The 21,746-nt window shown below is 45.3% G+C and overlaps 1 long non-coding RNA gene across 1 annotated transcript in view; it reads right to left on the bottom strand.

The window, feature by feature from the left end:
- LOC128419320 (uncharacterized) overlaps positions 1-3,420 on the bottom strand; it is a 63,382-nt gene extending 59,962 nt beyond the window's left edge. The window contains exon 1 of the long non-coding RNA XR_008331835.1: positions 3,048-3,420. This is a non-coding gene — a long non-coding RNA (uncharacterized LOC128419320). The remainder of the gene's footprint in view (positions 1-3,047) is intronic.
- Positions 3,421-21,746: the final 18,326 nt, after the last annotated feature.

Raw genomic sequence — 21,746 nt, 5'->3', positions numbered from 1 at the left:
AGGGTAACTGTTCAGTCCCTCAACAATATTACCACCCACCAAGTATCCTTCATATGTACTCATGAATAGTTTTCATGCTATCACCAGATCACCATTTGCCATCCCTCTGCCTCTCACCAGGAGGCTGGGTTTGGCACATTCACACCCTCCTGGTTATTCCTGGTTCTCACACAGGAATCAGTCCAATCAGCAGTTAGCCATACCAGGGGACAGCATCCTCTGCCGTGTCTCCTGAAGAGAATCCCAGAGGACATTGCCTTTGGTGTTCACTGCTGCCCGGCAACATTCATTGTAAGCCTCTGTGGAGTTGCTGGTCCAGGCAGAGATGTTAATGGTCAAGGATTTCCCCAAAGAATACTGGAAGCCATCACTTACCCCTCACAGATCTGCAATTCCCAGCACCCTTAACAAGCCACAGTTCCCATGATTCTTTGTGGGCAGAGAACCAACAGTTAAAGCGGTATAAGAGTGCTTTAAATGTACAGTGTAGAGGTTACTATAAACTGCAGTTGGAAATAACAAGTAGATAGCCAAAAAACAAACAAGCTCATTTTCTCTACAATTCTGCTTTTCGCCGAGTTCTACTGTATATAGTTTCCTGGATCAGAATGTGAGCTCCTCCAAGCTCCCTAGAAATGCTGGCAAAGAAGCAGAGCTCAAACTAGTTTCTTTGCCAAATGTGCAGTAATTTTTGCAGCAGTGATATAGGCCAGTAGGAGAATCAACTTATCTCCACCATCCTTTTATGTCGGTGCACCTTCTGTCCTGCAAGAATCTGCAACTTGCCATGAGTCAGCTGCAAAACAGGCTGCCTTCTGTAGCAGAAGAATTTTGCTTTGGTGCAGCAACAGCCAACGCTGTGGCAGAGCATGTGGCTCCCTCGTGTTTCCCGGGCTGAGCCAATATTCCACTACACTTAATTCATACATATGTTCAAACACATGCACACACACCCGAAAAAAGATGTGCACACAAAACAGAGGCCCACGTGCTGCTGCAGTTCAAATATAGCGAGAGGAGTAAAAAAAGGAAGCAGCTCCCTGGAGGCAGGCAGGTTGGGCATGCTTGAAAAACCTCCTTGCTTCTATTTGGGGGTTATTTGTTAAATAAAGGACAACACCGTCACACGGGTGGCAAATCCTTTCAAAATATTATTTTATTTGGCAGCATCTGGAAACAGGCAAGACCTTTCTTCTCACCTACCCCATTTCCTTTGTTGTATAATGTAAGTTGTATTTTTATACGCCATTTATAATTTTACAATTTTGTAATTTTACCCAGTTCATTTATTCCTGATATTTTATATTTCTTTTGACTTTAACACGAATAGCTCCTTGTGTTGTATTTATATTATTTTGTTGTTAATGTCCATTTTTTCTTTTTTGTGAGTACTGTCTTTTTTTGTTGCTTAGAAAAGTAACAAAAAATTAAAAACCCCACTGATGGAAAATTGCCTGTGTCCCCCTTGTTTTATGTGGGAATGCTGTAAGCTAAGTTAATGTTCCCCTCCTGAAACATTCTCAAGGACTTGCGAGATTCCCCATGTGTTTTAGGAACAATTTCCAGTTCTTTCTACGCTCATGCCTCCAGCTTTTTCCTTCTTCTGCTTCACTGGATTAGCAAAGGAGGAGGACAGCAAGGACAGAGTGAGAGAGTATAAGGCTGAGTCCTTGAGCAAGCTGGGCTCTCCACAGAAACTGTGCCACCAGTGGAGTCAGGCATTCCCCCTCCTCTACCTGGAAAGTTTGTTGATGCTTCAACAACAACAGCAACAACCTAATGGAGATCAATGAAGGCTGGAAGTATAGAAAACATGTTTTTTAAAGGAATCATGATCCAAAAATATACCCACAAGACAAGGTAGAACTAGGGCTGCCATATGTCCGGATTTTCCTGGACATTACTGGGATTTCACAGGTGGCGATTTGTCCTGGATCTTAAAAAAAAAAAAAGCTCAACAACTTTCGGAGTGTCCTGGTTTTTACAAGGCCAGGCGCCGTTGCAAGCAGCAGTTTCCTCTGTGTTAGTGGCACAAGGGTGCTTAACATGAACATAAAACAAATTAACTCGAGAGCATTCAAACAAGGCACAAAACACAATTTGTAGCATAATGAGAGGCCTGCCTGGGCATCCACAATGTTGGTGCGGCTGAGCCAGATTTGGCCAGCTGCCACAGTGGGGGTGGAGATGCAGAGGATATAGGGCAGGGAGGACATCACTTTGGGGCCTGCCACCGAAATCCCTGTCACTGTTCACTCTGCTCTCAGCTCAGACGCAGCCTGACGGCTTTCTCGATGGTTCCCTGTGGGCTTCCTTCCCTCCAGGTCCTATGGGGAAGCCAATTCTTGCAATGGTTGGCACTGTAACTCATTCAGTAATCAGGAAAAAACTAGGAGTCTTTGTACGTGTCACATCATAGCTATGAGGAAGTCACCACGTCATACCCTGCAAGTGAAAAACTGGGACATCTCATTTTTTTTATCGCGAGAGAATGGCAGCCATTTTGGTAGCCGTGATCTTGTGCATTTTCCTCCTGAAAAAAGCACTTGGGGGGCTGCACCTTTGGGGGGGTGAACGCAAGGGGCTTCAAAGCGTCCTACAGTCAACCACAGTATCTTAAACCAGAGAGTCCTACAATCAACCATAAAAAGGAGAGGGAAAGAGAGAGAGTGTATCCCTTGAGCACCTTATAGCTCTATACCTAGTTGAGGAGAATCTCCCTTCTGAGGAGAATCTCCCTGCGCTTTTTGGGTAAACATGTGATTATTTGGAAACACCTCAATGCTTTTCAGAAGATTTCCCCTCCCCCTTGCTTCCTTTGGGGATCCAAAACAAAATGATCCTGTTTCCATTTTATCTATGGCCCATGGGGAATATATTGAAGGCCAATAACTGTCTCAAGCTATGAATTTGAAAATCCAGAGAGCACACTCTTTCCCCAAAGTTTATTCTAGCACATTTCTAATAAGGCTCAAGGAGAGGCTACGCTGGCATTGTCAGTAAAGCAGATCAACCTTATTCAACTGGTATTTTGGAAGTTGTCTTACCTTACTCTCTCTTCATTGCTGTTGCCTCCATCGACCAGCACTGTGAGGACAGGCCTTCTCGGAGTGCCACAGTGCTACATGGGCAGGCCTTTTCTGGGCAGAGCAGCACCACATAGGCAGGCCTCCTTAGCTGCTCAAGAGAGAACGCATGGATCCTGGGACACTCCCAGATCCAATCAGAAGCCGGGGCGGATTCTTTAAGATGTGATCTCTCAGTAAAAGCAGGACAGTTGAGTTCTTGTTCTCTTATAATGGCAATGGTGCCCACCTGAGAGGTTCCGGAACTGAGTTCCGGCTGAAAAAAAAGCTGCGCTGCCATGTGACACTTTATATGAAAGTGCAGTTTATACACATTTAATGAATAAAAATAAATAAAATTATTTGGATACTGCCCTGAACCCACAACCATGCTGGCTTATTGGGGCTGCTGGGAGTTGTAGTCCAAAATAACCAGAGGGCTCCAGGTGAGGGAAGGCTCCAGGGACCCCATGAGGAGTTACTGGATTTAACTCAGAGACCCTGATCAAAGAAGAGATGAGGAAGCGTTTAATCCAATTAAACACTAGCAGCAGCAGCCTCCAGTCAAGGAATGGATGTTAGATGTGACCATTCTCTGTATATTTAATGCAGTTATAAGAGTGTGGTGTGGATATGAACAGCAATCAATATTTACCTCACAACTAAGATGATGCAATTCTGGGAACTCTTATTGTTGTTATGGGAAATTAAGCTTTAATTAGAGCTGAAGGAAAGAAAAAAAAAACCCATAAGTGAATCTTTCAGGGAAAGCATCACGGGTGAAGAAAATGAGATAGTCCATTGTGACCACAAAGGACTCTCTGAAGAACTTCACCACCTTCAGACTGGCTTTTTTGACAGAAATTCAAGGCTTCTTGGCCTACGTGGGGCTACTACAACTACAACTAATCCAGAATGCGGCAGCTAGACTGGTGACTGGGGGCGGCTGCCGAGACCATATAACACCGGTCCTGAAAGACCTACATTGGCTCCCAGTACGTTTCAGAGCACAATATAAAGTGTTAGTGTTGACCTTTAAAACCCTAAACAGCCTGGGCCCAGTATACCTGAAGGAGCGTCTCCACCCCCATCATTCTGTGCGGACACTGAGGTCCAGCACCGAGGGCCTTCTGGCGGTTCCCTCACTGCGAGAAGCAAAGCTACAGAGAACCAGACAGAGGGTCTTCTCAGTAGTGGTGCCCGCCCTGTGGAACACCCTCCCATCAGATGTCAAAGAGATAAACAAGTACCTGACATTTAAAAGACATCTGAAGGCAAGTTTTTAATGTGTGACATTTTACTGTATTTTTAATCTTTGTTGGAAGCCGCCCAGAGTGGCTGGGGAAACCTAGCCAGATGGGTGGGGTACAAATAATAAATTATTATTATTATTATTATTATTATTATTATTATTATTATTACCAGCTGTGCCACTCCGAGGCCCACCCAATCCACCTCCAGGCCACTGTCTCCACACTAGAGATATGCTACCCTCAGAAACCATTTCCCTCTCCCATCTTAACCTGCTGCCCGCCCCCCCCCAAAAAAACCCTCTAGCAAAGCAACACCAAGGGTTTTGCTAACACTACCGGCACATAATGGAATCAGACAATTTGTAAAGTGCAAACAGAAAGAAGGGAGAAGGCCTCTTGTGCATATTGTTCGTTTTTGGCTCACCAAGAATCAAGATTTAAGGGGAGGGGAACACAAAGGTTTGTTTAAAAACTTTTATTAAACCTAAGAACATCTGGCCAATCAAATTTACAGCAGTACAAAGAGAGCTATAAAAGTGCAATTCTTATTAAAGAATTATGGTTCAAGATATCCATTCTGGAGCCTTGAGCAAGAAGTTAAAATGGGGGTTCAAGGATCCAGCTATCAGAGCTTTCCCTTCAAAAGGCTGGAAGCTGAAGTCTAGCAGGTCTGCCCAGTCAGCAGCATGGAGTGACCCAGGCATGCCCCCCCCCCTGCAAAGCCCTTTGCACCTTTACAGGGGCTCCACTCTTGAATTAGGACCAGCTGCTGCTCTTAAAGAAAAATATGGTTCTGGTGAAAACTGCCCTGTGAGATGGCCCAAATAGTTGCCTGATAAAAGCAAGTGGCAAGAGGAGTAACAAAGTGATTTGGGACTTGGTATGTTTAGAGAGGAGGGCATTTCATCATTAAGAAAGATAGCAAGCATTCAACAACACAGTTCCCCTCCCAGTGAGGACAGGAAGGTGATGGAGCAGTCCTAGGTTCCCTTTTGCCCTTGGCAAGGAGCTGCATCAGGTCTTCCGAAGCTAGCAGGGACCATGGACCAGAAACTCAAAAAGTTTGCTTTTGTTCCTTTTCACGATGTCTTCCTCTGTGGCCCTTGGTGTTGGGTCTGCTCTGCTCCACCTCCCCTCCTCCTCCTCCAACAGTCCACCTATCTGCCTGTCTTCCTCCGCTCACTGCTTTCTCTTCTGTCTCCTCCCTCCCTTTTTCCTCCTCCTGCAACTCTCACCTATTCTCTCCATCTTTCTTCTCTCCGAGCCCCACCCCGTGGAGCACTCCACTCACATTTCTAATAGCACTGCTGATTGACTGAGGAGGCCTTGCATGGATGTTGTGATGGCCCATGCCAGTGACCGGATTCATCTGCTGAGGTGCCCAGAGGAACCTGTACTCCACTTGGCTGCCCAGAGCATTGGAGGAGCAATCCAGGGAACATGCGAAGAGGTGAGCAGGCTCCTAGCTACTCCAAGCCAGAGTGGAGGGCCAACTTGGCCAACTTCTAGCTACACCTCTGGATGGGAGTTAGACATGAGGAAAGGAGGACTTTGAAAGTGGACATTGCAGTAAAGGCAGACATTTCAGTCGGGGTGGAGAAACACAGCCATTTAATTAAATAATAATAATGAAAATAAATAATCCTAACAGCTATAAGTATTCAGGATCAACAGACTACTGTAGTTCAAAATGCACAATAAAAAGATAACATCTTCAGTATGTTAAATCATTTTTTAAAATTTCAGAAAAGCAATGCAAACATACATCTCCTGCCCGTCATCCAGAGCTGGCTGCTCAGGGCTGTGACGGCTCTGTAATAGAACAGTTCTGTCATGTATGCACATGCGACTCTTGTGCCTCCTCCTGAAATTGGCATCCAGCATAAGGTACCCAGAGTATTTCCAGACCGTCACTTTTTTCAAGTGAGATTTAGTCACATACTGGCAAATTCAGGCAAATTATAGTTGTTCAGCAGATTTTTCACACGAAACCCGCTTCCCCCAAATATTGGGCTTTTTGCAAGAAGTTAAGCAAGAGCCAAACACACCCTGAGTATGCAATAACACTTGCTGAAGGCTCACTAAATAGTCAACATCAGTGCTTTTTTCTGGGGGGACGCAGGGGGGCGCATACCCATAAACATTTTGTGAATCTAAGTTTGGCCTCATTGAGGGGTAGTATTTCAATATGAGTAGGAAAATGAGAGTACCCCTAAACATTTTTTAAGAAAAAAAGCACTGGTCAACATCATCTAAACTCCCTGAAAAGAAATCAGGATGAATGCTCAATAAATAGGTCATCTGGAAGCCCCCCCCCCAGCAATCTGCAGCAGAGTAGAACCCTCTGAAACTTGAAGTCTTTTTGTGAAGATCTATCTCAGGGCTGCAGGACACACCATACATACAGCATATTTAAAATCACATGACTTCCCCTAAGAATCCTGGGAAATGTAGTTCACTCATCACCCTTAACAAGTTTGATCTGAAAGAAGTCATTGATCTGTTGCCTCCCCCACAACTCTACCAGAGGAACAACAGCTGAACTATAAGAGGGGCAAGAAAACTGAGACACCACAGAACTGACTGAGGGCCTTGCTGCTTATCAGCCACCTGCCCAGGGATCTGGAGATCTCTCAGTCTCTGGCTAAGCTTCACATACACACTCTGTTCAAACCCTTCTGCACACCTGAGCTACAGCTGGACTGGACCTTCTTGGTAACTCTTGCAAGACTTAGCAATTAGCATCTACCACACCTTTCACAAGCTTCCTGACCTGTGACAATAAGAAGACAAAAGAGGTTTGGGCATTTCTCTGGGCTTGTGAGCTGTGGGGACAACAGCAGCTTTGGCTAAGCATCTCAGCCAAACTATAGCAAGTGGCTTTTAGGACAAGCCAGAGATTAGTTGTGGGCCTGCAAATAACCCAAGCTTTCCTGACACACACACCACATTCCTTCCCTGCCTAGGAAAGTTAAATCAAAGGAAGCAGTTACCTCAGCTGTTGAGGTTTGGGAGATATCTGAGCACCCACAGGAAGTATGACGGCCACGTGTTTTCAGTCGCAGGTGTTCATCCCTGCAGAATGGGGTGCCTGGGACTTCAGAGTACAAGCTCACCTCTCACATCCTTCCTGAAGAACTAACTGCAAGCCATGCTCAGCTCATAGGAGGGCCACCACCAGCAGCATGCAATCAGGAACACCCCGTCCCTTCCAAGGAGAGGGAAAGCCCCAACTCAGTGCCTCCCCTCCCTGCCTCCCCTATGAGAGTCAAGGCATAGTAGTCCCTTTTTTTTTATCGGCACTGGTGCAAAAACACCCAGAATATTCTGGGGAAGCACACACGTCTCCCTTGGAAAAGAGAGGAGACGAAGAAAAGGGGATTCATACTTGGAAATTAACAATGTCAGCCTGTCTTCATATCTCAAACTAATTTGAAAGGGCTTTAATTTTCATAAAGGATAAAAAAAGGTTTCTTTGCTAGATTAAACTTGCAATTGTCATTCATATATTGTTTATAAGGTACTCATCTCCTCACTCTGTATTTTTTTGTTTTTGATTTTGTATACTAGTTAGCAGTGAAGACTTGTCTGCATGTATCAGAAGGAATAAAGAGCGAAATGTCCTTAACTGTCAGTTTTAATAAGAGGAGTCAACGTGCCTCCATTCAGGTTAAATATTGCCCTGTCACATTTCAATAGAGTCAACAGATTTTTTAAAGAAAACTCAAAAGCACAGTGTGTGCAGAAAAGGAAAAATATCTTCCTTGTCATTGAGTGTCAAAGCCCTGTTTTATTTGGGGCGGGGGAGGCTTTGGGGAGGTAGGACAGAAATTTCTTTTGTAAAATGTGAAAAATTACCACTCATAATTGGTGCTGACATGAAAAGGGGCTCTTTTTGTTAGAAAAACAAAGAAGATCTCTAATTTAATAATCACCTGCAAAGGGTTATTGTGATGGGAACAAAACACACACAATCAAAGTCATCTCTTTTAAGTAACTATATTATTCTTAGGCAATCAACTGCATTGACTGTGGCTCTGAGGAGGCACCAAACGGGGGGGAGAGAAAAAGCCCAAACTCACAGAGGGAAGGTTTCAGAGATGAGATGTGTCCGGCCCGTTAGGAAGAGAAGGGACTGCTGAAAGAGCCTCCAAAAAGTCATTTCACAGAGATATACTTTTAAATTAGGGTATGTGCAGCTTGTAGGTGCACTCCTGACTCCCATTTAGAAGTGGATGGTGCCTGAATAGCAGACAAAACAAGCTCCTGCTCCAATCTGGAACTTTGAAGATGTGACACCAAAGACGTTTGCACATCGTATTTTTAAAAAATGTGGTTTTGAAGGATGCTTTAGGACTAACCCTGCTCAGAATTTCAAGGCAGTAATATGGATTACCAGTTTCTTAAGTTCAACACTTTTTCAGAAGGAAGGGGCTGGGGCTCCAGGCTGTCCTCTAACCTGAAGTGGTAGAAAGTTACATACAGGATCAGAATATAGGTGTGCCAAGCTCATAGCTGGCACCGAGTAGCAGCAGCTTTCCAGGGTTTCAGGCAAGGGACGTTCCCAGCCCTACCTAGAGATGCTGCCAGGGATTAAACCTGGGCCTTCTGCATGCAAAGCAGGTGCTCTACCCACTGAGCTACAGACGCGAAGCACAGAATCAAAAAATGATAGAATTGTAGAGTTGGAAGGGACCTTGAGGGCCATCTAGTCCAGCCCCCTGCAATGCAGGAATCTTTTGCTCAACAGAAGGCTCGAACCCACAACCCTGAGATTAAGAGTTTCATGTTCTAATGACTGAACTACCATGGCAATGAGCAAAGGCACTCTGCACAAACCTAGAAGCACGTAATAAAAATGCCCAACTCATGTCAACAGAAACAGTGGCTCTGACAAGCGTCATTAAAGTTCAGTGCCTGGTACAATTGATCCTGTGGAGCCAGCACTAAGGGAAAGACCGTTCCCATACACTTGGGGGATACAGAATATTTGCCCAAAAGCCGAACATCTGTAAAGCCGGTTTCTCCTCTGGCCTCCACAACAAATCCCTCATAATATCCGTAATGCTGGAAAAATTTCCTTTTAGCTCAGGTAACTCACATCCCTAAAATCCAGGTGGCTCCCTGGATTGTGTTTTACAAGCCACCTGCAGGATGCCAACAGCTCGTGCCAGAAACAGGCCCGTTTTCATGAAACCACTCGGAGCTTTAATCAGTGAAACTGAATCCTGCAGGGTGTGAAATGAAAAGAGGCCCGGAGGAAAAGCAGAGAGACGCCACTGCATTGGTGCCCCCTGCCTGGGCATCTGCTTTGGAGGGGCTTGGCAAGCAAGCAAGGGGGACAACTGGAGAGGCTTCCTCGTCCCTTCAGCAAGCTGCTTTGCCACAATTTACACATTCGGCAGGCAGCACTGTCCTCCCCCCTCCCCACTCTGCTGTTGCTCACCTTCTCCACACACAGGCTGCCTGCCAAGGGAGATCAGGCTGCAAGAATCACGGACGCTCACGGCTGGACGCTCCAGAAACAGGAGAGCATTGTCTTGCCAGATCAGACCAGGGCCCGTAATTCACAAGCAGAGAAAGAAGGAGAAAGCCACCATTCCATTTTTGTTTCCCCCCATGTTCTGATCTTCAGAGGCAGATGGGCTGCCTCTGAGTGTGGAGGTTCCATTTTATCTTTCACTTTATTTTAAATATTTGTATACTGCCTTTTATTGAAGGATTTTAGGGCAGTGTACAACATACATCCACCAAAATACATCAAAAGAATAACTGGACCACCATAAGAACGGCAACAACAAAATAAAATTTAAAAAATCAGAGACTAATCCGGATAAGACCAATCTGGGCAGAGGAGGGGAGGAGAGATTGTTTGATTCAAGATGGCAGAGCAAAATGTGACTTTGGCACATTTTCTGGAGTGATGGATCCAATCTCATAAATTACACTATCCATTAAAAACAACAACACGTTTTTTTGGGGGGGAAGGGGTTCTACAAGTTCCTGGGCAGAACAGGGCACTCCCTGCTAGTGTAATAAGAACGTTTAAACCAAATATAAGAAATCAAGACAGAATAAAAACCTAGAAACACATCCATACATATGAAAGAACTAGGCCTAATACATCCCTTCCCACTAAAAGAGGCCAATTCAAACTTACTCCATAAAATCTCCTAAATGCCAGGCAACCTCTATGGTGGGGAGGGTTTCAAAACCAGAGTGTCAGTGTCAAAAACCCATCTCCCTGCAGATGGTCTCTACACCTCTGGTGGAGGGAGAGGCACATGAAGAGGGGCCTCAGTGGAAGAGCTTAAAGCCCACTGCCTCAAAACATTCTTAAAGCAGACCTGCTGGAAAGCCTAGTTCCCAAATTGCAGAGGCGTGTGCTATGCACAAGCTTAGTCACAACCGAAGACCATCTAGTGAACCTGCAGAGATTTGAATGGGGAACTTCCTGGCTCCCAGGTCATTTGGATCCTCCACCCAACTCCTGCCAGCTGTGCTTTGTGAATATTCATCTCACCGTGTGGCTCTGTACATTTTCCTTGAGAGTGACGTCACCATATGCAGACAACAGAGGTTTTGCAATTTAATCCTCACAAGACACTATGCATTAATCTCTAAGAGGCTCCAGTCACATCTGTTAACCCAAAGGGCATAACATCAAGATACTATGATCCTTTGTGACGTACAAAAGTAGTTATTAATTTGCACTCATTATCTAAAGTCATTTGTCAGTAGCCTTTAGATAAGTGCAAAGTGCTCACATACCAGAGAAAATGCAAGGAATCATTGATGGGCAAGTGACTTCAGAGGTGGCATCATTTAATGCTGCCAATTCATGCAGAGCTAATGTTTACCCAAGGACTCAGGATTAATTAGAGCTGAGCTGGCAAAAGGGTGGATTCTCATGCCATCCCAACCTGTGGCAACTTCAGGAAAAAGCCAGCCTGGACTTACTTCAGGCCCTGGCAGAAAGTCAGGAATTCAACCCTGATATGCTATGATTGACATATGTCAGAGGATGGTATTGCCACACAGCAAGTCTAAAACTGAAGGTTTGATTTACACGTTTAATGTGTTTTTATCTTATGCTGGTCTACTGTAACTGAGAGTATGTGTATGTGTACCCTCTATTTCTGCAGTTGCCCTATTGTCTATCTAGCATGTTTTATTTATGTATGGAGGTATTTTTATCTTATACTGGTCTATGACCGTAATAAAGAATTGGATTGGATTGGACCCCAATACGGTCTCCGTACGCCAATCTGGATAGAGGAGGGAAGGAGAAATTATGCATATTGGGACACCTCCACAAAAAAAGCGGGGGGCAGCACCACTTTAGCTGTGGTCTTTGCTGCCCAGTTCACTCTCACATGCTTACACCATTCCTATTTGGAGCAAACTGTCTGAGGCATCTCCACCACCTTCTGAATGCAACAGCAATATGACTGAATCATCACGATGCTTTACTGTTGGCTTGGTCCATTTGCATCCATAATGTAAACTCATTAGCACAATGGCAAATATCCAACGCAACTTCAGAACGTGTCAGTAGTGCAAAGGGCCTACTGCTGCTCCCATTTCCTAGTTGTTGTATGAAACACAAGCCAATACTCAGAGTCACTTACAATATCAGGAAGCTCTCTGAGCTCATTTTTCATCCATGACCCCAGAAGCTCTTAGGCCAGCCCTGAGTGGCAAAGAGGCTTGGCTTTAAAACCCTCCCTTATACTTTCAACAACTGCTCCCTTACAAATGTATTATAACCTCTGTCATTTAGCTGGCTCAAGAATGTGGCCCACATCACAGCAGAAGCCACAATACTTCCCCCCCCCAGCTGTTGGGCTTTGTGTTGCACACAAAACGTGGAGTGTCTTCTTGAGGAATAATGGTTTTCAAAGCTTGGCAACAATCTCTTCATCTCAATACTCTCTCCCTCTCTCTTTTTACACCTTTCTGCCCAGGTAGAGATTCTCAGTGGGAACTCTAATTGGGTAATTTGATGTTGACTTGTATCCCCTGCTGACCCTGGGGGGTCAAGGCAGCCCTGCCATCTGGCACTCCAAATGATGCTGGATGTCCCTTCCAAAGTGCTCTGGCCTCCCTGATAAATCTCTGTGATTAGACAGTTTCTGCTATCTCTCTTTAAATAAAATGTTTTTTAAAACCACCAGGAAAAAATATGCCTTCAAAACAGGGAATTCATTTCTGGTGATAAAATACACTTGTTTGTTTTAAAGTGACAGAGTCTACATGTGCAACAAATCTATATATATCAACACGAATAAAGAGAATGTTCAGTTTTGCCAATATTAAACTAGCTCTGTTTTGTTTTTTAATTAATACACCAATAGGTTCTTCAGAGGAGATAGGCTACCAGTGTCATTAACTGGCAAGACTACAGGGAAGAGGAAGAGGAGGAAGAGGATCCCAGCAAGGGCTATAGCCAGTGCCGGATTTATGTATAGGCTAAGTAGGCTGAAGCCTAGGGTCTCTAAATCTAGGGGGCCTCGCCAGCCCTCCCGCACCCCAGCGGGCAGTCTCCCCTCTCACAAAATTGTAAACCCAAGACTTCATGCAAGGGCAGGGCAACTCAGGCCCAGCAACTATTAGACTTAGGGTTACCCAGTGGGGCCCAATTTGAAGCAGTGGGGCACAACTTGATTTTTTGTTTTTTGTAGGGCCCCAGTTCACAGCCAAAGTCTGCAAAATCTTATATATACAAATAAAATCCATCTAGATTGCCCTGGTGCAGGGGCCCTCTTAGAAGCGGCCTACGAGGCCCAATTTGACCCAATTGCTCCAATTTTCTTAAGGTCAGCCCTGATGAGACTGTGCAGGGGACTGGACTGACAAGCCCTGCACCTTCTAGGTCCCTGGCGTCACCATTCAGAGTACAGACTCAAGGACTTGTTATGGAAATGAAGGTGGGGTACATATTGGAAATCAGTTTTGTCACCTCTTCCCCCCCAAACCCCGAGACATCGAGCCCAGCCACCTTTTATTCACAGTCACATAAGCACTACACTACAGCATGGCCATAAACTTGTATGTTCAACAGCTGAAATATACACCCAATATGTAGCAATGGAGATTTATGTTACTGCTTTATGAATGAACACTGTGTTTTATGAATGGACTCTGTATTTTGTGAATTACCTAAGAGCCACCAATAGAGAGCTCTAGAATCTGACAGCTAACCAACTGGGTACTACCAAACAGCGACCCCTATTGCTGAAAGCAGGTAACCAGCAGGTAATGTTTCAACTCAGCCTTTGCACTGTTGATTGAACACCCCTGCTGTGCAGATAATGGAGAAAGATCATAAATTGTATCACTTCTAGCATCCTGGCACCAGAAGCACAGAATAGCAGCAAATAAAATCCGCTCATACGCTAGCAACTGATAAGACTGGTCATCCAGTTCTTCCAAAGTCTTCCTAAATTATAAAGCTCCAAAATACAGGCCAAAAGAGAGCAGGTCTGAGAAGAGCAAGGCATACAATGGGTACCACCTGCTCTGTGTAACTCCTGCCCTGTCATTTGAAAGAGTGCCCACTTGCCCTCTTCCTTGACATGGAATGCTCTCTATTGGAGTCTCCAGGTCCAGTACAAAGACCATAAGAAGGGAGAGCAGGGACCTTGAAGTTCCCAACAGCTGTTAATCAAGCAAGCAAGCACACAGGTCACCTTTGTCACAGTCAGGACACCTATGTCCTGGCCAGGCTTGCACCCAATCTTGTTTTTGTACCATCTTGTTTGACCTCAGTAACCAAAATTATATTATCAACATATACAAGCAGAAAAGTTGTTTTCCTTCATTTGCAAGGAATCATACAAAACAAAGTGGCACTAATAAAGAAAAGTTCCAGGGTGGCAACAGAAAGCAAACTAAAAGTGCTTTTGCAGTTCATCAAAACTATCCAGCAATATCAATACCCAGCAATTACAGGAAAATTAGTGGTATTAACAGTAATCCTTCTAGTTGGTTAATTGGTTCAGCAACTTCCATGTACATAACGTGTGGTGCTAATTCTTTCCCCCAAGAGTTAAATGATAACTAATCAGAGGCAGCTACAGGAGAGCTATGAGATTCAGGTGAGGGTCAGATGACTTGTCAATCCCAGCGACCCGGCCTGCCCAGGCCATCACAGGAACTTCAAAAATCCTGAGAAAGTAAAGGGAGCCTTTGCCTAGTGCTAGAAGGACAGAAACTATAGGACAGAAACTATAGGAACCAGGAGAACTTCTTGATGGCCAAGGCACCACAACTAAAGAGGCCTTTACCACTTGCCTCCCCTCAAGCATGTGGGGCCTCTAAAAGTGGCTGTAGTGTGGCAGGCAGGTGGGTGCAGGTGCTCCTTCAGGTTCCTGGGTCCCAAAGCCACATCCCTTATCTACCCGCCTCTGGATATCAGCTTGGCAGTTTCCTTCCATCCTGCTGAGATGAAGCTGAAAGAAAATGCAGCTGCCATTTCGGACATGTTCTTTCTAGACCGGAGTGGAATGGGAAAGGTGTTCACTCTTGGTGAGCAAGTTTTGAAAGCACCAAAACAAAAGGCAGCAATCATGATGAACAGCAAGGGGTGCAGGGTGACTGAGCCTTAGTTAACACCTTTAATTTAATTACCACTCTGAAGGGTAATGAGGAAGTCTGTGGAAAGCAGGAAGGGGGAGGGGGGAACTCAGAAGTGTTAGAAATACCAAGGAGGAAAGAAATTATACAAAGCAACCCAGGGAAGTTGGAAATATTGACAGGCAATAAAATGAGCTACAAGCTGGATAATGCAGGCTAATGTATCTGGGGAAAGACTCAAGCAGCTATTCAATGGGAAGGAATTATGTGGAAAGCAGAAGGAGAACAGGAGGCTCAGCGCAGCGCATTCGGCACAAGAGAAGGTGTTATGTAAGCTGTTGTTCCTTATTTATTTTGCTTTATCAAGAAAACACAAACAAATGTCAATAACCAGTGTCAGCTTTAAAAAAAAAAAGTGACTGCAGTCCTAAAACCACTTACATTGGAGCAATTCCATTAAAGTCCATCATGCAGATTTGCAATTTAAAATCTGTAAAGCAGGGAAGCACAATTAGCTGACTTTATAAAGTTCAAGGTGCAATGATAATAATGTTTAAACTACCTAAAAATCAGATTAAGTTGCTATGTCTCGAAGTCTTTCATTGGACTGCAGTTGCAGGATGCAGATTTACCCCATGTTCACTCCAGAAGTTCCAGATTGAGTCTATACCTAGCCCTGTTGTCAGATATGCCCTAACTCCCATCATCCCGGGCTGTTGGCCATGCTGGCTGGGACTGATGGGAGTTGAAGTCCAACAACATCTGGAAGGCCACAGTAGGTTCCCCACCAATGACCTATCCCAGCCAAAAAAAAGCCTGCTGCCTGGAGTAACAGAGGAGAAATACAGTGCACATTTATGGCACAAGGACCTGCCATGTCACAAGGCCCTTTGGTGAAATGGGGCATGTTTGCTTTCTCTGTGGCCTTTGAAACTATTCAGTAGCATCCTTGGAAGAGCTCTTTGGAAAGAAAAGAGTCGGGGAAGCCAAAGGGATACAAAGTATAGTCAGACTTCACAGGCACAATCCTGTAGTAAAATAAAAAAGTGAGCTGAGAACATGGAGAGAGAGAAGCGAGCCAGGGAGTTCCCAAACGTCTTTTTTAAAATGCCATAATCCATCCCACTAATCCATCTTTAATTATATCAATAAATTGACAGGGTATCAGATTGTAATTCAAAGTAGAATATGATGTATGAATAATTGTTCACGCTAGTTCTACCCTATGTTAAAATGAAACCTGTGGAATGCAAGCAGTGTGAACAAACCTAAAAGGCCAGACTTTTAAGGATGGCATCATTACAGAATAAGATGTAAAGGTCCTACCATACCAGGTCCTGCTTGGCTTTTGTAAAAGTCCTAGCAGTTCATTGCTACACCACTAGAAGGAATGCTGATCAAATGGTTCAGGTTGATACCCAGGCAATTAGAAGCAAAGGGGGAGGGATGTTTTGTTCTTTGTTTTTTGATTGAGTCACTACCTGGTTGCCCTTTTTAAAAGCAAAAATATACCCTGGTTATAATGTGAGAAGAAAGCAGCAATGTTCCAGAAAGTTCTCTTGCATAGGTGCCATCAAACTGCCCGCCAAGGCTTTGAGACCTGCTGGGGGGGGGAGGGCAGAGGCGGTGAGGTCTGATTAAGTGGAGAAGCCAGTTGTGCAGGGATGTGAAGCAGGGATTTCCCAGTGGTGTCACCCCCCTCTGGGATGCCCTATGCCAGGAGCGCCAGGAGGTTTGGTTGTCACCCTCACTGGTGTGTTTCTGGAGACGTTTCAATCCATAACTCTTCTGTCACTCCTACAAGAGAGGCAGAGGCTGTTTGAGGGCAGATGGCTTGGTGAGGTTTTGGGTCACATTAAAGTGATGGGTGTGTTAGGGCTAAATTGATTAACAATATTTTTGAACACTGCCCTGGGATCCTAACCAAGGAGGGAAGGTTAACGAATTGAACAAATACAGAACAAAGCAAAACGAAATACTGTACTGACTTCTCAGTAGTTGTGCCCACTCTGTGGAACGCCTTTCCGTCAGTTGTCATGGAAATAAACAACTATCTGACTTTTAGTAGTCATCTGAAGATAGACCTTTGTAGGGAAGTTTTTAATGTTTGATATTTTATTGCGGTTTTATAATTTGTTGAAAGCTGCCCAAAGTGGCTGGGGAAACACAGTCAGATGGATGGCATATAAATTATTATTATTAGTATTATTATTAGTATTATTATTACTACTGCTGCTTCTACTGCAACTACTACTAGTGCATGGGAGGTGCTCAAGAGCAGGGGTCCCCTTTGCCTAGAGGAAGAGTTTTGAATGTAGATGTCTCTGTGGCTGCCCTTGGCATCTCTGGCCTCCTTGGCGCAGGAGCTTGGATGAGTCTGAGCAGAAGAATCCCACCACAGTGCTTTCTTCAGTCATGGCCAACAGCTCTTATCCCCTCAGGGGCTCCCATTCGCAGCTTCACCTCAAAATTAATCACATTTGAATTTGCACCTTCTCCAAGATCTTAATGAAAATGTTAAATAATAAACTGAAGGCCCTGCATTGATCCCTGAAGTGCTTTGCTTAATACTCTTCGTCCTTACTAATCATAATTACACTCTGCTCCCTGTCTGTCAACTAACAGCAAACCCATGTTGGGGAGAGATATGGTGGGGTGGCAGGGGGGAAGGCATCAAATTCTGTTTAGATATAGGAATATGACTCCAGAAGAACCAGGAATCCTAAGTGCCAAACTGGAAATAATAAGGCAGATCCATGCCTTTGTCAGTGCCATAGCTTTGGGGGCTAGCCGGGTTTTTGTGCCCTAGGTGCCCTAGAGAGGCACCATTGAGGCTCCCAGCCTCTTTGTGTTTGTATGCAAATACACGTGGGGTGTATGCCAAACTGGGTCTGTGATCCAGATAAAATAAAGCCTAGTTTCACCCCTGAATTTGTAAGTATGAACAAGCAAAGAAATCTGGCTGCAGCAGTTGCTGGATTAGAGCTGCTGATGTCTGAAGGAAAGTGCAGAACACAGGAGCAAAGTTGATGGCTGGGCTGGGAGCCTCCTTCCACCCTGACATTGCTCCAAAACATTGAAAGACTTCAGCTCCCAACTTGGGCAGTGTGGATCAAGATGATGAAGAGAGATTTCCCCAGGCCCTGATGCAATTTTCAGGGGCCACTACTCATCATCCCAAAGAATGGCAAAGTTTGGTGACTTACTGAGTATGGAAACTCTGCATTCGGAGGCAGTCTGCTGGTATCTCTGAATACCAGTTGCTGGGCAGAGCCAAAATGTAAACACTGCCAGTGCTGCAGGACAGAAAGTGGCACAGAGCCATTTTTAAATCATACGCGCTTCCTTGCCAAAGTAGGTTTTACAATTGCATTAAAGTTGCAATACATGCAAGGAGCTCTTTCAAATGATGCATTAGAGCATTTGATTTTGCAGGAAAGGTTTGCCTCTCGCTGTACGGAACAGCCTGCTTGAGGACAAGAGCTTTCCCTTTCTGGGAGCAAGTAGATGTGCTGGTTAAAACAACAATGCATGCCAAGGACGACCCACCCACTGCCCCACCAGCAAGTCTACGCAGAGTCACAGATTTTTAATATTTGCCATGGCTGAGGCTTCTTCTTCAGCAGCAGCAGCAGCACCCCGCCTTTGCCTTCACACTCATTTCCACCCCTGAAAGGTGTCTTTGAGGATGCAGCTCCATGCTGCCTCCAGGTCCCTGTCAGAGATGCCACCATAGGAGGTGCCTCAAAATAACTCCAGCTGAACAAGAGCATTTGATCTGGTTGCAGCAAGACGTCTGTTTGACACGTAAGGCTCACTCCACAACAGTAAAAATGTGCATATTGCTTTACAGCTTCATTGTTGTTATTACCTGGGGTGGAAAGGCAGATCTTTTGTCTTCATTTATTTCGGTCAGCCTGGATAGCTCAGATGGTTAGAGCGTGGTGCTGAAAATGCCAAGGTTGCAGGTTCAATCCCCATATGGGACAGCAGCATGTTCCTGCATTGCAGGGGGTTGGACGAGATGGTCCTCAGGGTCCCTTTCAACTCTACAATTCACCCAGAGAGGGTGAAGGGAAACTCAACTTGGAGGACCACCTCCTTTCCTCAGCTACTGACCTTGACTATATGTTGAACCCACAAGGGCAGAGGCGCCAACCAGAATGAAGGAAGCCGACTGCAGTGAGGAGATATGGAGGAGGGGGGGGGAGAGAAGTGACTAGAGGGAATGGGGCTCACAACATTCACTAAAAAAATCCAAATGTGCCTATCAGCCTGAAAAGGTTGGCGAACCTGAGGAGCTCACAGGACAATTGTACATGGATGATGGTGAGCATCTGTGGAATGGGTGGGGGCGGGATCAGAGTGACAAGCCCTGCCCCTGCCTGCAACACATTCTCTTCGCCTGCCTGCCTGCCTGGCTGGTCCCCACAGCCCAGGGGAGAGAGTTGGCTGCTCTGATCCCTGTTGCATCAGAGCCCAGCGTATGCAGCAATGGTCTGAGCAGTGCATGCACTAGTCCTGAGAAAGCTGGCTTCAAAGAAGCTCGTAAAAATGCCACATAATAATGATAGCAGGTGAAGGCAGGGCAGGCTGAGCGGGGGGATCCCATGACAAACTGGCCTCTAATCAGAGCCCCTCCTCCTTTCGCTCTCCCGTCTGTTTTGCAAAGGTGACCACTTCTTGACCTGGTTTCTGCTCTCTTGGATCCGATCCACCTGATAGCAGCCTACTGTGTGGAAAAAATACTGCCCTATATTTCAAAGCACCTCAGCCAACTAACCAAATGTACTAAATTCTTGTTTTTGTGCCTGGCACTTAAATTCCTACAGACCTGACTTAACAGGCAAGAGAGGGCTATAAAACTGATGCTGCGAAACAAAGAGACTTTTTAGGAGTCCTCTGACAAAGACTGCAGGGACACCAAAGATGTCTACCATTCTTGTTTCAAATCTTCCTGTGTGCCTGTCGACATCTGGAGTGTCTCTGACTGCCAACACGTGCAGGGCAGGTGAGAGTGTCTTTTCACATGGGATGTACATCTGTGCCTGTGAAAAGGCATCAGAGTTCAGCAGCCTAATTCTCCTAAGGCAGTCTTTGCCAACCTGGTGCCTTCCAGATATTTAGGACCACAACTCCCATCAGGCTCTCTGTCCTATGATGCTGAGGCCGATGGGATCTGTAGTCCAAAACATGTCCATGTTGGCATACCTCTAGTCATGGAGGGAGGGAGTGGTACGTCCCCTTCAGGCAACCTGTTTCTCCATCCTGAATTGTTGCACAAAGCTTACACAGAGCTTGGCTTAGATCCGGTCTTCATTGTGTTTATAAACCTTCGGGTTCACCCCACACAATGAATGGTGTGCACATGACGCTGACCACAATCTACATGTATCCTGTAGTTTCTTATGAAATACTGCATTTTGATGTGCTTCCCTCCAAGCTAGCTACCATCCCAATTGAGGGGGGAAATAACCTAGCTACATTTTAAGCTGGTCATTTGTACTGGAAGCACTGTTGTTCAGCAACATCTGGAAGGTCACCAATTAGCCACCTGTGCTGTAGAACCTGCCAAGACAACATGGCTAGATGTCAGCTGGGGGCCCCTATTCCCACCTTAACTGGCCATTAACTAGAGGCCTAGTGAATGTGGCAACACAGAGTCAGATATTCAATCCTAGGGTAGCTAATATGGTACCTCTCAGATGGCCCTGGACCATCAGCCCCAGCCAGCCTGGCCAATAGTCAGGGATGATGAGAGCAACATCTGGAGGGCTACAGGTTGACTACCCTGGTTTACATGTCGCTGGAGGATTACAGTCTGAAAAATCAAGGTTTTCACTTCTTGGAGTTGATTTTTGACATGGCATTTTCATAAGGTCTCTTAATCTTTGTCCCACTTCCCAGAAATATCCTTATTCCCACTACCAGCTCCTTTAAGCCTCCGATTCTATAGATCAGCAGGAAGTAATAATGAAATAAAAGTGAAAAAGAAAAACCCAGCAAGACACGTTTCACACCCAGACACAAATAATAATGCAGTCATGTTAATTTCAAGGGATGCACTGGACCAAAAGTGGGTGGGTGAAATTAGAAGCAGAATCCCGATAGTGCTGAAGTGCAGCTCTCAAGCTCAGACCAGGGGGATTGGGATGTGGGCTAAAGTTAATTGCATTTCCAGATGACAAACCTCTCACCTCTGAACTGAATGGCTCTTTATAAAAGCTATCAGTAATAAACTGTAAATCTCAGCTATGATTGCAAATAAAGGTCATCCCTTTGATGCTGCCACTTCTTTCCTGGCCCTTATTATATCCCTGCCTGGAGCCCCCTCTCTGCTTCTTAAGGTGTGGGGGGCCAGCTGTCTGCAGAGGCAGCCAGAAAGGCAGCCCTTTCTCTTGACTGGAAGGCACAAGTCAGGAAGATTTGTGCTTCCCCGGGCCCAGCCCTCTGCTTCACATCACAAGAGCATCCAGTGACTGAGCAGGCTTAAGCTTCATCAGCCAGCCTTAATGCAAAGCAGACCCTTCTCTTGCCTCTGCTTCCTCCACCACTGAAATAAAGATGCCTCCGTCTTGTTCTCAGGGCAGTGATAATTCCCAGGCAGGAAAAAGCAGTTTTTCATGTTCCTGTGTTGGGATCTAAATGAAAAGCTTTCAGGCCAGTGCTACTGATCCAATGCAAATTCTAGGAAAGCGCAGGACAAACAGGAGTGTGGACAGGCCCTTAATTGCTTCCAAATTAGATGGCTACATCTCCAAAGGAAAAAGGAGGGTCACCTATGAGGCCATTGTGCTGGAGCGACTGGGTTTTCAAAATATCTGAGAGATTGTTGTTTGTTCTTGGACTC

The sequence above is a fragment of the Podarcis raffonei genome, chromosome 8, assembly GCF_027172205.1.
Source record: "Podarcis raffonei isolate rPodRaf1 chromosome 8, rPodRaf1.pri, whole genome shotgun sequence".
NCBI lineage: Eukaryota > Metazoa > Chordata > Lepidosauria > Squamata > Lacertidae > Podarcis > Podarcis raffonei.
Note: the sequence above shows the minus strand (reverse complement) of the source record. Positions and strands in the feature narration are given on the sequence as shown.